Source organism: Centropristis striata, chromosome 13 (assembly GCF_030273125.1).
Source record: "Centropristis striata isolate RG_2023a ecotype Rhode Island chromosome 13, C.striata_1.0, whole genome shotgun sequence".
Classification (NCBI taxonomy): Eukaryota; Metazoa; Chordata; class Actinopteri; order Perciformes; family Serranidae; genus Centropristis; species Centropristis striata.
Window position 1 is genome coordinate 14,249,145 of NC_081529.1, and position 16,553 is coordinate 14,265,697.

Genomic DNA, 16,553 nt, shown 5'->3' on the forward strand with positions numbered 1-16,553 from the left:
GCAGACATGTCTGCTAACAATGTTCTCATGTTGTCAGGCAAAGCCAATAGAAGGCCTCCAAAATTGTTGTTTTCGTGGCTGCATCAGTCATCACGATTCACAAACAACTTGTCATACCAAATGACATGTGTTGTCATCTGAAAAGCACAATAGTTCTAAAGCTTAATACCAGACCAGTGGTAGAAGAAGTATTCAGACCGCTTACTTAAGTAAAAGTACTAATACCACACTGTGAAATTACTCCACTACAAGTAAAGTCCTGCATTCAAAACTTACTGAAGTAAAAGTACAAATGTACCAGCATCAAAATATACTTAAAGTATCAAAAGTAAAAATACTCGTTATGCAGAAGGGAGTCACTCAGACTGTTTTATATGCTTTTCTGTAAGCAGTGTTTTAATTTGCTCAAGGTAGGGCTCATTTTAACTACTTAATATACTGTTATAAGGTTTCATTTAGAAAAGTCTAATCACTTAAATGTGTTATGTTTCTTATATTGAACCTCAACCTCAAAAGTAACTAAAGCTGTCAGCTAAATGTAATCGAGTAAAAAGTACAATATTTGCCTCAAAATCTAGTGAAGTAAAAGTATAAAGTTACATGGAAATACTTGAAATGGAAATAAAAAGTACAAGTACCTCAAAATTGTACTTAAGTACAGTACTTGAGTAAATGTACTTAGTTACATTCCACCACTGTTAATAACATGACCCCTCATTTATTGTGTTCAACATTATGCTTTAAAATATTAATGAAAATTCAAAAGTTGTGTTGATGATATGAGATATGCTTTTTGGGTTTTTTATTCACAGATCTCTTTCATAAGTTGAAGAAGGCTACAGTGAAGGTCCCAATACATGTTTGTATGTAATCCATATTTTTTTCATGGATTTCTAAATCAGAATAAAAATGCATATGAATGAAATAATGTAAATATTTGATTGTATTCATGCTGAATCCATCATATGAACATATGAATTGGGTCATTCCATCTTTTTTAATGTTTATGAAAGATTTAGCATGTTGACTGTGACACTGTGATTCTCCTCCTCCTGTTTATGTAACACTGCCATCTGCTGGTGACTCCTACCTGTCTAAGAAGCCTAAATAAAGTTAAACCTACAATCAAGTTGTAACATGTAGGAGCATGGGTGCATACTACAACAACATTCCTAAATAAATGATCCACCAAATATCATAATTTAACCCTGAGAGGCTTTATACAAATTTTCTCAGGTTTGGAAAAATAGTGCTGCAATAATATAAAGTGTGTAGTATAAAGTACTATATTAGTAATAGTAGTTCTAGCATTTAGACAAAGTTACATTATTAAAAGTGGTAGTAGTAATTTCACAGAGAACTGTAGAGCCATTAAAGGGACACTCCTCCACACCGTTTTGACTCATGGCATTCAGTGTATTTGTTGTGAGGGGTTCTATTGTATGATGTCCTGTCGTGGAAAGTAGCTAAGTGCAAATACTGTACCTAAGTATAATTTTGAGGTACTTGTACTTTACTTGAGCATTTCCATTTTATGTAACTTTATACTTCTACTCCACTTTTGAGGTAGATATTGTACTTTTTACTCCACTACATTTAGCTGACAGCTTTAGTTACTCTACAGGTCGAGATTTAACACAAATAACATGATACATTTATAGTGATTAGACATTTTATAATTAAACCACATAACAGTATATTAAGTAGTTAAAATGAGCCCTATCTTGAGAAAATTAAAACACTGCTTACATAAATGCACCAATAATAATAATCCAATAAAAATATCTGCAATATATAAAACAATCTGAGTGGGGCCATTTTGCATAACAAATACTTTTACTATGGATATTTTAAGTACATTTTGATGCCAATACTTTAGTACTTTAACTTAAGTAAGTTTTGAACATAGGACTTTTGCTTGTAGTGGAGAATAGTGTGGTATTAGTAATTTACTTAAGTAAGGGATCTGAATACTTCTTCCACCACTGATGATGTCAACTGTGGCTCTGGAGGTGCTTTCTACAGTCTAAAATAATAATGTCATCAATGATGTCATCAAGGTTGTCTAGGCCTGGGTTTAAGGTACCTTCTGCATACTCTAAATTAAATTGATTATTTATCGTGTGAAATTGTAATTTAGGTGTAAAACATATTAACAGGCTACATACATAGTGGATTGTATCAGTGGAAATAAACTGGTCTCTTGTCCCACAGCACCAACATAATAATAATAATAATAATAATAATAATAATAATAATAATAATAATAATAATAATAATAATAATAACAATAACAATAACAACAACAACAACAACAACAACAACAATAGTAATAAGCTATTTGTTGACAATAGGATGTAATTATGGCTGCAGTACTGCTATCAACCATCAGATGACGCCTGAGAGCCAGTTTAGCTTTCATTCAATTGCATTTCAACTCAACAACTGTAACACCACAAGCATAATTCACATGTGAAAAACACCACCGCTCTCATCACTAGCAACTACAGTTAGTGCTTTCACCACTATTACCACTACTGCCACTGTTGCTGAATGACTCTTCATTTCTGCCCACCATGTACTGAGGGACTATTTTTGTTTGGTTGCTGAAACACTGCAGTAAATAACACGTCTTAAAGGCATACTGATGAACAGAGGTGAATGTGTGTAGGAGGCTGTTGAACACTAAATAACAGCTGGAAGTGTTCACAGACTGGAGGTATGTATCTGTAACAGGTTCATCAGGGGATTCAACCACTCTAAAAGCATCTGAATCAAGTGTAAATGCTGCAATATAATGCTTTAAATTATGTGGAAATGCATGAATTTCATTTGGTTTAGGAAATGCAATATGATAACTCAGGGAAATATGATGTATATTCAACTGCAGGGGCAATATGAGGATTTATTTCCATCATGCTCCTCGGTGGAAGATAAAATGACTCTTATGTGACATAATACAGTTAAATTACAGTCTGCAGGTGCCATGATGTACTGTATATGGTGCCTGCTTAACAGACAGTAGATTGGTTTAGTGTCATTTTCTGACAGCAGAGGGTGCAGCGGTGCAGAGCTCCAGTCTGTCCTTACTATGACATAACTATGAAGAGAGCACACCACCAGTAACTAAAGCTGTCAGATAAGAACAGTGGAGGAATAGTATGAAGCAGCATGCTATGGAAATACTCAGGCACCTGAAAAATTGGAAGAACTGTACTTGAGTAAATGTAGTTTTCTTCAGCATTCACACACACACACACACACGCACGCACGCACGCACGCACGCACGCACGCACGCACGTACGTCGTACGCACACACACACCCACACCCACACCCACACACATACACACACGTACACACACACAAACAATCATAATCATTCTCACTCAATTGAACATATGTGAGCCCTCACAATGTAATCAATAATGATGTTCAATTTGGCCATCAAAACATCATCAGCACCATCAGCTCACCACAGCATACACACACACACACACACACACACACACACACACACACACACACACACACACACACACACACAACCTCTTACTGTGTATTGAGATGCTATGAATATTGACATGTGTAATGGTGGGTATTATTTGAAATGAGTCCTTATAGACACACACACACGCAAGCATGCACGCATACACACATACACACACACACACACACACACACACACACATTTGTTCAATATTTATTTATTTATAGAGACCAGAATCACAAATCACAGATTTGCCTCCAAGGGCTTTACAGACTGTACAGGTCACCATCACTGTACGGCACCCTCTATCCTTTGCAGACATGCACAATGGCAAAAATAGCACTGAGCCTATAATGAAGTCTGTGGCGTTATGGTAATAGTTGTGGTGCTGGTAAATAGATTAAAGTGGTCCAAGGTGGGCATGCTAGTAGTAGGGGGTGGCTAGCAAGACCAGAGCAACAAAGAAAAACAAATGGTGTATGGTGATGTTGATAGTAGAAGTTGGAGTCTGGCAGGAGTTAAGCAGCAGGTGAATCAATAATCCACCATGGGCCAGTGGCATCTCTCCTATTTTTTCTCATCCTGATGAGGTTTGTATTTTTATTTAAACAGGTCCCCAGAAGGTAACCAAAACGAATGCATAATTACACACACACACACACACACACACACACACACACACACACACACACACACACACACACACACACACACACACACACACACACACACACACACACACACACACACACACACACACACACACACACACACAGGTATTGTGGAAATCCTGACTTGAACCTTGACCCTGCAGCTGTAAGCAGAGACTAGTTACACTAATTATATTTACTCTTGTTACTGTAACAAAGTTGTTTATTTGTACTTTTTGAAAATTAAAATAATACCAGTAATTTCACTTATCACTTCATTTCACTTTTACTTTGTTGTTTCTTACTTCAAATATTGTATTGTATTTGCAGAAAAGGTAACGGTATGAAAAACAACAACAAAAGAAGGGAGATGATTGAGTGACTGCAGCAGGGAAGAGACATGTTCTGAGTCATTTCTCAGAAAAAATTATGACAACAAATCACGCAAGATTCTTGTTTCAACAAAAGTGAGTGCTGATAACTTTGAATCTTAATCTGTGACAAAGTGGTGAAAGTCCTGTTAACTTGTGTTCCTTAGTTTAAAAAAAATAGTGTTCAGAGTTTACATTATCCGTTCCACTATTTATTTCAAAAATATTTATTTTATGATCATTTCAGTCTAATTGAATCAGTCTGCCAGTTTCAATTTTAGAACATCAGTTTTCTAGATGTCCAGTAGAGACAGAGAGACACGTGTCATACTCTGATGACACGCCCACTGGAGGTTCTGCAAAACAAAATCATTTCTAGCTAAAACTAGTAGATTTAAGCACATCATACAGTTATTTTTAGCGCTGTCCAAAAAGTCAAGTTGGCTGTTAGTAAGCTAATGTTAGTATTTATTAGCAAGCTAAGGCACTTAATACTGCTGAGCTTTCTGAATTATCCACATTTCACTACAACATGAGACACATAGTGTCAAATGCTTTAGCTCAATGCAGCAACAAAAAAAAGCCACACAGACCACAGTCACAACTGAGCATTTTTACATTTTACTCTTTGGCATAACGTGACTTTTTATTTGCATTACTTCCCACAAGCTGCCGGTACTCTTTCCTGCTCTCTCCATATCAGGCTCTCTAAATAAATTTACATGAGTCAATCACTGTTAATGCATCAACAAAACTATCATTGAATCAATATTGAAATTTAACACCAATTTTAATTCAGATTTGAACTGATGGGAACAAAATAAATATCACATCAACTTAAATTCAATCGGATCAGTTATTAAAGCACAACTCTTTTTTGTTTTAACAAAAACTTTATTCAAGCTTGACAATATCTGAACATTACATTGTCAGAAAGTACACAATAAATCACATTTCAGCAAACAAACATAAAAAACCGTAGATGATGGTAACACAGGAAAAAACAGAGGGAAAGAAAAGTAAAATGACTTATAATTTACTTACTTACTTACCTTATTGTGCTTGTAATTTCAAATAAGTGACTATCAGAGCCCATAAATTAAAAATGTGTTTTTTCCATCATGTACATTTTCGTTAACACCTTTTGCCATTGAGACAGTGTGGGAGGCAGCAGTTTGAGCCAAGATCAAGTTATACTTTTTTTTGCCATCAATAATAAAATATGCAACAATTTAATCTTACTTTTATCTGTCACCCCAACTGGGATCGCTCCTAAAATAACATACGATGGGTCTAGTGGTGAGTTGATGTTTAAAATCTCTGTATGGATCCCGTTCCAGTATTATTATTTTTTTAACAGTCCCAAAAAATGTGTGTGATGTCTCCAATTTGATTACAGTCCCTCCAGCATAAATTTGTGTAAAGTACAACTTATTAAACTGGATGTTTAATAAACATCGACTTAAAACAATTAGATGGGCATTTTAATTCTGAATTAATTAAAGCAGAATTTGCACAATGAATGAGATGAAATTTGAAGGTCAGAGAAGAGAATGAGTTTCATAGACACCTTAATTTACAGGAAAACCATGACAATTTATCAAATTCAACCTGCATTTGCAAAATAGACGTGAAAGCAAATTGGACGTCACTAACAAATATCTGGATACGTCTACAGCTAACACTAGTAGCTAGCTAACTTGATTAGCAAGGGACAATGCTTCTTAGAGCTAACCCTTACTTCCTTAGAGCAGTCCAACTGAAACAAAACATAAGATATTTTCTTAAGTGACGGAAAAGTTCCAGTTCACTTTATTGAATTGAAAACACACTATGAAAAGGTCAAAGAAATGAAAACACAATGCACTGGCGTAATGACCTGTTAATCATAATATAGCCAAGCCTAAAGCATACTCTGCTTCATCATCTTTTTTACTCTGAAAGGGACCATCATTTTCAAAATAAAGATCATTCTGTTTTAAAGAAGACTTGAAAGTAACGATTGAGACCATAAACTCATTATGAGAATGTTTACCTAGGTACTAAATCAAGTGAGAAGTAGGCTCATAGTCCTATTAACTTATATACAAATGAATTCCTCTCAGCGGAGTCCTGCTTTCCTTTAGAAAGAATACAGGTTTAAAGAATTGGCCTCTCTGTTCAGGCCCAGAGGTTGCCGCTTGGTGCCTACATACAGCCTCACAGAGCTGCAAGCTTTTTGTTATAACTGTGCCGCCTCCGGCAGAGACCATTAGTGTGCTTCACCTGGAAGTGAGGAAGAAAACAGGAGGATTAGAACAGTAATCACCTGAAAGACTGAGAATAATTATTTACATCCTGGGTTTATGGTTGAAAATACAAAGATGAACAAGTGTTTTATGATACTACACAACACAGATGGATATATTAATATTTTCAAAATGTATAAGGACAGCCTCATGTTGTTATCAAGAGAAAGTGCCAAACACACACACACCCACAGGGCTTATTTCAACCCTTATTCCATAAATTCCTTTAGTTTATTTGGATGTTTTGGAAATGAGGTTTCTGGGCTGCGATCGCTGAGCGGCATATATTAGGCATGAGAGAGAGAGAGAGAGAGAGATGGAAGAGGAGGACAGAAACGTAGTGGGTTCAACAGCAGGGCAACGACTTTCTTCCAATTCTCCATCACATGCATACATACACAAACACACACACACACACACACACACACACACACACACACACAAGCACTGACACACATACCCTAGGGGCACGCATCACAGCATGCCACCATGCGTTAAGGTTTGTGTGTGTGTGTGTGTGTGTGTGCGCGCGTCTAGATATACTAAATGAGCACCTTCTGGTTGCTCTGGCTCAAAGGGAGAAGCGAACATGAAGGGAGAGATACACACGAGAAAAAAGATGAGAACAGCAGGGAAGACAACATGTCCACCTATGGAATTTCACAAAACTGCACACACACACAGAATACATATATACATTTAGTGCCTTTACAGCATCTTGTGTTTCATATTCAGCACAGCAAAAGAAAAAGAGAGCGAAGAGGAAGAGCTGTAGGAGTAGGAAAAGTGAAGAGGAGCATAAAAGAGAAGGGATACAGGAAGGAACAGAGGAGAGGAGAATGCATGATTGCATTAAGTAGATGAAGGGGAGAAAAAATATGTATATGTGCAAGTCCGTATTCTGCAGCCAGCAAAATTTGAACAGTGCCTCCTACTGCCAGTACATCAGCAGTCTCTCAGTTACGTAAAAAAACGTAAGTTACGTAAAATAGAATGATTCACAAGCTGTAAGCCACGAAAGTTGTGTAAGTTATGTAAAAAACGTGAATACAAAACAAAAACATAAGTTACGTAAAAAGTGGTTTACTTTTGTTTTCACATGGGACACAAACCCTGTTCTCCTGGGTGAGAGCCTTTTGTTCAACCCATCGCCGTCAATCATAACTATTACGTCAGCAAGATGGTGATGACAGTGGGGGACAGTCTAAATATGGGAACAAGTAGCAGGCGCCATCCCAAAGCACTCACAAGTACCTATCTGAGGCAGGTACTTTCTGAGCCAATAACCTGTGAAGTTGGGCTGATCTTGGGCGGATCCTCTCTCCCAAGCCACGCCCATAGCTGCTCACTAGAGGGAAAAGTACCTAATGGAAACACGCCTTATGTCATGCAGGCTTAAGGCGTCACATGTGATTTGTTCTGAACTACAATGGGATCCATAATTATGCCTGATTGGCTGCTCATCCTAGGCTACTTACTTGTTCACATTAAATTATATAAGAGAACTGATGTGTTTGGGAAGTGTAATGATATCTTGAGTAACATTCCCCAAATCCAATAAGAAGCAGGATAGAGCTGCTAACCTAACACTGAACACCAACAGCATCCAGCAGCAGCTTCTACACAGTGAAGAATAAAACACAGCTGAGCCAACACACTGTTACTTGTATCAAGCTCGCCAGCTGGGCATTTGAATGATTGTAACTGACATTCAAGCAGATTAACACACTGTTTAATCCAATCCTTACAGTTTTGTTTTGTTGTTGTTTTTATTTCTTAAAATTGCTACAGAAAAGAGAGACATTTCACAGCAGTGTCTTCATTTGTTGTTATCTTGTTTTTGAGGTAAGAATTGACACATGAAAGGAAAAAGAAAATTATTACTGAGAAAAAGAAAGAGAAGAAGAAAAAAAGATAAAGGTAGACTAAGAAATAGGAAACAATACAAAACAAGGAAAGAAGAGAGCAAAGGAGAGGAGAAGGAAAGAAGGAGAAGCTGATTAGAGGATAGAGCAACAGAACAGTTCAACATGTTTTACTGTAGATCCAAGTCTCATATTTATATGTAACTGAGAATATATAGCGAAGAACACACATTGGTGTGTCATAAAATTTACACACACAAACATGTAGTGGTCCTCTATCCAAGGCTAAACGTGACATCACATGTGTTGTCATGGTAACTTGTGCAAGAGCCCCCCGTTCTCTCGCCCTCTCTCTCTTTCTTCAACATTCTGCAATGAGTGTCTTCATTATGGTGGGATATTGGTAGAAAAATGACACACAATAACAACCTGTGTGTGTGTGTGTGTGTGTGTGTGTGTGTGTGTGCATCTTTGATCTCTCTCTCTTTCTCTCTTCAACAGTGTCTACCTCTCTCTGCCCATCTGTCCTCCTCCCTTATCTTTTTTTCTCTCCATCCATTGTTAGGTCATTGTGAGGTCGAGAGGAAAAATGAGGCGCCTCTTTGCCACTGATGACAATCTCTCTCTCTCTTTCTCTCTCTCTCTCTCTCTCTCTCTCTCTCTCTCTCTCTCTCTCTCTCATCCCTCATCACTCCCTGTTTTCTCATGTCCCATGTACCGCCGGCTTTCTACTTTAAACTCTTCTTATATTCTTTGTTCATGACATTTTTGTGATATTCAGAATTGCTTCAAACAAAGATTTAGAACATATTTTCTTGAAACCAAGGTTATTCATTAAAGGAAAAAACCTTTCACACAACAACAGGTGAAATGGTGAATGGTGAAATGTAATTAAGCACATTTACTCAAATACTGTACTTAAGTATAAGTTTTAAGGCACTTACTTTACTTGAGTATTTCCATTTTATGTAACTTTATACTTCTGCTCCACTATATATAGCTGCTTTAGTTACTTTTCAGATCGAGATTTAACATAAAAAATCAATTTAAGGTTGTTAGATTTAAAAAAAAAAATAAAACATCATAACAGTATATTAAGTAGTTGAACTGCCCTATAAAAATTAAAACACTGCTTACATAAATGCATCAATACAAATAATCGAATAATATATTTAGAATATATAAAACAATCTGAGTGGGTCCATTCTGCACAACAAGTACTTTTACTTTTGATACTTTAAGTACATTTTGATGCTGATACTTTTGTACTTTTACTTCAGTAAGTTTTGAATGCAGGACTTTTACTTGTAGTGGAGTCATTTCATAGTGTGGTATTAGTACTTTTACTTGAGTAAGAGATCTGAATACTTTGTCCACCACTGGATATTTGTAAACTGCATTAAGCTTCATTCTGCTGCTATAGAATTAACAGCAGAATAATCATCACCAAGACAACCAACACAGAGATGTGTGAACAAAATAAACTGTGAATCGTGGCTGCAGCGCACAAACACTCAGTGTGAGCCTGCAGTGTTTTTACACACGTTGCTATGCAACAAAGTACTTCTGTGGTGTTCACTCACTAAAGTCACTCAGCATGTTGGTGTGTTTGATTTTTAGGCCAGTAATGAATTAAAGTGGATGCAATTTTCGTACCCTTACTCATGACCTCATCCTTCAATGTATTGCATTATTGTACTGTTCACAATTCAGCGTAGAATTATTACTTCTGTTAATTTACTCCAAGACAGGTAACATATTATTTTACATAATCATAATAAATACCAGTTCAAATTACCTGTATACAGGTGCATCTTAATACATTAGAATGTCATGGAGAAGTCAATGTCCAGTAGTTCAAGTCAAATAGCCCCAACCAAATATTGAGGGCATATAGATGGACATACTTTTCAGAGGCCAACATTTCCATATTAAACATGCTTTTAAAAAATTATTTTGTAATATTAAAACATTTTGAGACACTGAATTTTAGGTCTTCATTGAATGTAAGCCATAATCATTATAACTAGGATAAATGTAATAAATTAAGACATGAAATGTTTCATTCTGTGTGTAATGGATTCATATAATGTGTTATTTCCACTGTTAAATTGAATTACTGACATAAATAAACTTTTCTATGATAATCTAATTTCTTGAGATGCACCTGTATGTATGAGGTACTCCCTCAAAATCCTCAGTTAACAAATCAGCTTGAATTCATGTTATTGTCATTTCATCATTTATTGCATCAAGATGTAACTGAACTGAATGTTTTTCTGTTAGCAGTCACACTATACAGACTCTTATGTCTAAGGGTACTCGAATGGCTTCATTATGTTTTGGTTTAATTTGATCAGAGATAAATGTATTACACTCCTCCAAAATGTGTAAAAAGACACATAACTGCCTCCACAGTGTAACTTTTTCTTATATTAGAAAAAGAAAGATTTCTGGAGAATTGTAACCTTGATGTAGTGCATGCTGGGGAGTGTATGCAGATGAACTAGCTATGGTTCGATTAACTGAATTTGATGAGTAAACAATCCATGAAGACATGTCACGCTTAAGCCCCGCCCCCACCACAGGGAAAAACAATCCATCTCATTGACTTTGTATTGAATGAAGGAACCTTGTCAATTCTGTCTGTTAGCAAAAAACAGAAACATTTCTTCAACGGGGTAAATAATCAACAACTAAATTTTTACAATCTGACAAAACGAAAAAAATTAACTTTGTAGAGGACATAAGTGGAGATGTATACAAGCTTGAGACTGGAGGTGGTGGTGGAGAGATGCACTGTCAAAATGTTCGAGGCCATCTTGAAATACCCGGATCATCTGCTACACAAAAGCTTTATGGACCAAAAAAACAGCAGTGGACGGCTCCTCTCTCTCCGTTGCAGGACGGAGAGATACAAAAGATCCTTTTCTCTTCTAACAAAGCCAACAGATATCTCCTCGGGGATAAATAAAGTAATTTTGATTTGATTTTGATTTGAAACATCAGTAGTTATAGGGGGAAGTCATATACCCAAAGTCAAGTTAGTTTAGGCTAACTACATTGCTGTAAGTTATTGCTTCAAAACATAATAAAATTGTTGCTCATTTGTGAACAAAATGTGTAAGTATCATAAACTTTTGTTTGCTTTTTGTGTAACTGGAGTGGCACCAGGTTCCACTTGTTTTGATTAACCAAATCTTAATATTTGTAAAACGGAAGTAAATCGAAATAACCATTCATTTGTAATCATTCAATAATTATCCAGATAGGTGCTCTTGGGAAAGAAAATAGAGAGACCCCATGGTACATGCCCTGAACACAAATTGAGAAGTAGAGATGTTTTATGACATTACATTACTTATAACCCTCCTGTTATTTTAGTTTTTTCAGGAAAAGCAATCACTTGAGGCATGTTTAATTTTCCAAAAGTGTCAGAATGTAGTAGAATCCCAATAAACATTGTTTATATTTCATGATTAACTCCATTACTAACCATTTCAATCAATATTTAGTGCAGTGGTGTTCTTTACCTCTCACAGATCATGGTTCAATGAGGATAATTCACTTGTTTTTCATAAAAAAAAATGCATGTTAAATCTTTTTTATGTATATTGGAAAGACCTACATATAAAATACAATAGATTTACATGACATTGATTTTCTTTTTACATGTTATTTTACATGTTTTATGTGTACATGTTGTATTTTATTTTTGTCTTTTTATAAAAAAATACTTTTTAATTTTTCAACTTTGAAATAGGTCAGTTTGACATGCAACATAAGAGGAGGGATAAAGCTATATGGCCAAAAGGCAGAGGTGTAACATTTCAATGGCAGCTCAAGACAACGCTCGAATGCAGTGAGCGTAAAGGAAGGATTATTTCACTCACCCCCAGGCTAAAATTGTTGAATAATGTTGACTTAAAATAAATGTGAAAATCATATCTGGATGCATTTCTAAAAATATCAACATTACACTATAAAGCTGCCTTCTTAAATATCAATATCAAAATATTAATTCCACCTTTATTAGCCGACAATTCATTTGATAAATTCTTAAGCATTCCAAGTCTGACAAGACCAATATGTTGACTAAAAATTAAACCAAAATACAAAAATCATGTAGACTACTCAATATTATTAAAATCACAAATACATTTGATTAAAGACTACATTTAAACATTGCTGAAAAAAATCTATATATTTTTAGGAGTTGTCTTATCATAACCCCATCCAGGGAACAGAGACTATATTGATAGTTTCGATAGTGACTGTCCTATAATAGCAGGAAGGTTTTTTATTTATTTATGTATTATATTTGAGTAATTTTTCATGTTTTTTTCATTTGTTTGTATTTATTTGTTTTTAATTTTTAATTTACATTGCCATTATTTTATTTTATTTTTTAAATATTTTTTGTTATTAATGCCATATTGTGAAGCCCTTTGAGCTGCACTTTATGTATGAAAGGTGCTATACAAATACATCTATTATTATTATTATTTCATCATTATCATTACCATTGTCATTTATTATTATTATTATTATTATTTTTATTATTATTATTATTATATACACATTACAATTGTACATAAATACCAAGTATGGACTGTAATAGACTGGAAACCATGATGGTGAACTCTGTGTGACCCCACTCTGAACCCACTGTGACCCTCTGGGCAGGAAGTGTGTCCACAGAGTTCTCCTTTGGCATTAAATCATCATTAAATTTTTAATTTAATAATAAAATAATGATTTAAAAAAAAAATGTTTTTTTTTACTGATATAAATAGTAAGAGGCAAGAGTTTTGTGAAATTATTTTATTATTCTTTCGGTAAGGGATTTTTTTTGTTCACATTGATTCCATATTTCATGGAAATGTGACTTATTATCATCCTTAAACAAGCCTTTTATCAAAAAGAGACATTATGTTTTATGTGCAATGGCAAACAATGACAACGTAAATGAATATCAATTCCATTTTAACCAGTTCTGTACAACAGACAATGAGGTGACCTTTGACCTTATGCTGCGGTGACCTGCATTCGACCGCAGACCGACCCGGCCCTGACCCCGTGGGGCAGGAAGTGATGACGGTGTTTGCATAGGATCAGATGGATTTCTTTTGAAGAGTTCATCAATAAACAGCTCAACTGAGATCAGTGAAGACAAAACGTCTGGAGCTGGAATGTAACTGAGCCTGAGACCAACTCTAAGATTCATGTTTACCCCAGTTACCCCAGGCCCTTTTCAACCACAGGAACTTTCTGCAAGGAACTAGGTGAAGCTAGCTTTATGATCACAGGTCTGAATCAGGTTCCAGGGCTGTTTTACCCTCCAAAAGTACCTGCTGGTGGCTTAGAGCTTTCTGAAAGGAGGGGTTTCCAGGGATGACCGTCGCTGGTCGACAGCGGTGGAAAAAGTATTCAGATCACTTACTTAAGTTAAAGTACTAACTAAGTAAAAGTCCTGCATTCAAAACTTACTGAAGTAAAAGTACAAAATATATCAGCATCAAAATGTACTTAAAGTATCAAAAGTAAAAGTACTCGTTATACAGAATGGACACACTCAGATTGTTTTATATATTCCAAAAACATAATTAGATTACTTGTGATGCATTTATGTAAGCAGTGTTTTGATTTTTTAAAGATAGGGCTCAATTTAACTACTAAATCTACTGTTACGAGGTTAAATAAAATAGAAAAAATGTCAAATCACTTTAAATTGATCATATTTTATGTTAAATCTCGACCTGAAAAGTTACTAAAGCTGTCAGCTAAATATAGTGGAGTAAAAAGTACAAGATTAGCCTCAACATGTAGTGAAGTAGAAGTATAAAGTTACATAAAATAGGAATATTCAAGTACCTCAAAACTGTAAAAACAATACTTGACTAAATGTACTTAGATACTTACTTAGTGTGTGTGTGTGTATGTGTGTGTGTGTGTGTGTGTGTGTGTGTGTGTGTGTGTGTGTTGTGCATGTAGAAATCGTAGGAATGCTGTACTTAGACTTTAAGCATAGGCTTTTAGTGCAATAAAAAAATAATACTAACCAGAATGTTGATCCTCAGTATTTTAATATCCGGCCTACCTCAACCGTACATATTTTGCCAAGAAACGCATAATGTTAAAAAAATGTGTGTTTGCAGACTACAGAAGCCCTATTGTAACTGCCTCAGAGACATTATATTTTGTGCTTGTTGTTTATGTTACATACATTACTTGAGTAAACGTACTTAGTTACATTCCACCACTCAGTACATCCAACATGCAGCTGTAAAAACTATGCAGTGGTAAATCTCATTGGGTTAAAAACCTCTTTTTCCCCTACAACAGTGCGGGTACATTGACCTGAGAGTGTTTCCCTCGTCAGTGGCAATTTCCTCAAATTTCACAGGTATTTCAAGTGGAAACACAGAAAAATAGAAAAAATCTTACCTGGAACTTCTTGGTGGAAATGCGGCTTATGAGTGACATTGCTTATCCATTGTAACTATAAACATGTAGATAGTACAGCCTTAAATTTGATAGATTAAGACAAATTCCCTGTGTGTGTAATACATACTTTTAGGCCCTAATCTAATCTAGTCTAATCTAATCTAATCTAATCTAATCTAATCTAATCTAATCTAATCTAATCTAATCTAATCTAATCTGCTCTATAAAGTTGATTGTGGACCAATAAAAAGAGTTGATGTTCAGGAAATGTTCCCTGGAAGTTTGTCTCATCACAGTGTCAGGTTTATTGTGTTTGATGAAGTGTCTGAAGCAGCAGCTGAATCATTGTGGAGACTCCCAGCTGTACCTGCCCACTGACCCCGCTCTGAACCTGGGTGTGTGTGTGTGAGAGCCGCCCCCAGGCTGAACCCGGCTGGGGTCAAAGGTCAGGGTTGAAGGCTGGGTTGCTGTGCCTAAACAGAGGTGCTGAGTTGAAGGCCAGGTCACAGTGAAGGATGCACACTCTGTCAGAACAGCGCCTCCTGCTGGATGAACCGAGTCACCATTAAGGTCCAGGGAGAAGTTTTTTAACAATCATTCATTTTCTTGATCAAAATTTTCGTAACGTTGCATATTTTGGAGATACAAAATTGATATTTGTGAATTTTTCAGTATAGTAAAAAATTAATCTAAAGTTACGGTACATTATGTGTTTATATTTTATTATGAATTTTTCTTGTTCTTTTTTTTTCTTGTTCTCGTTCTTATTATTATTATCATTATTGATTTATTTTTCTTCTCGTGTTGTTCTGTTAGTGTATTGTCCTTTTTGGGCAGCAAATGCTCAATTTTCCACGTTTACATCATACAAATGGTAATAATAATAAGTAATTGCATTAATAATGATAATTGTTTTTTATGTTAACATATATCATATATAATATATGATTTTTATTGATAACCCAACTGTCTGTAAATATTTAAAAAATATATTTGGTAAATGTTTAATAATTTAATGTAAGTGGATTCTTTATTAACCAACTAGCAATGATTAGCAAAATATGTATTATTAAGCATTTGATTACATTTTATAATAGCAAATAAAGTTCATAGATAGTTTAAAAAACAATTAATAATCATTAACAAAGTGTTACATATATCTGATCAATCTATACGATTTATGCAATGTATATACACATTTTAGAAAGAACTTCCTAAAGGCTTACAAATCATTTAGTCATCATTTTGTATTGACTAACAAATATATAAAATGTTACGTGTGCAACAACAAAATCATATAAATTATAGCAATAATAATAATCATACAAATGTTACACATTATTAAATATAATTTCCTTCTTCTTTCACCTGATCCTACACTGCCTTTTATCGTATTTGTTTTTAGTTTCTTATTGTAAGAATTGTTTTTGGCCTTATGGCATCA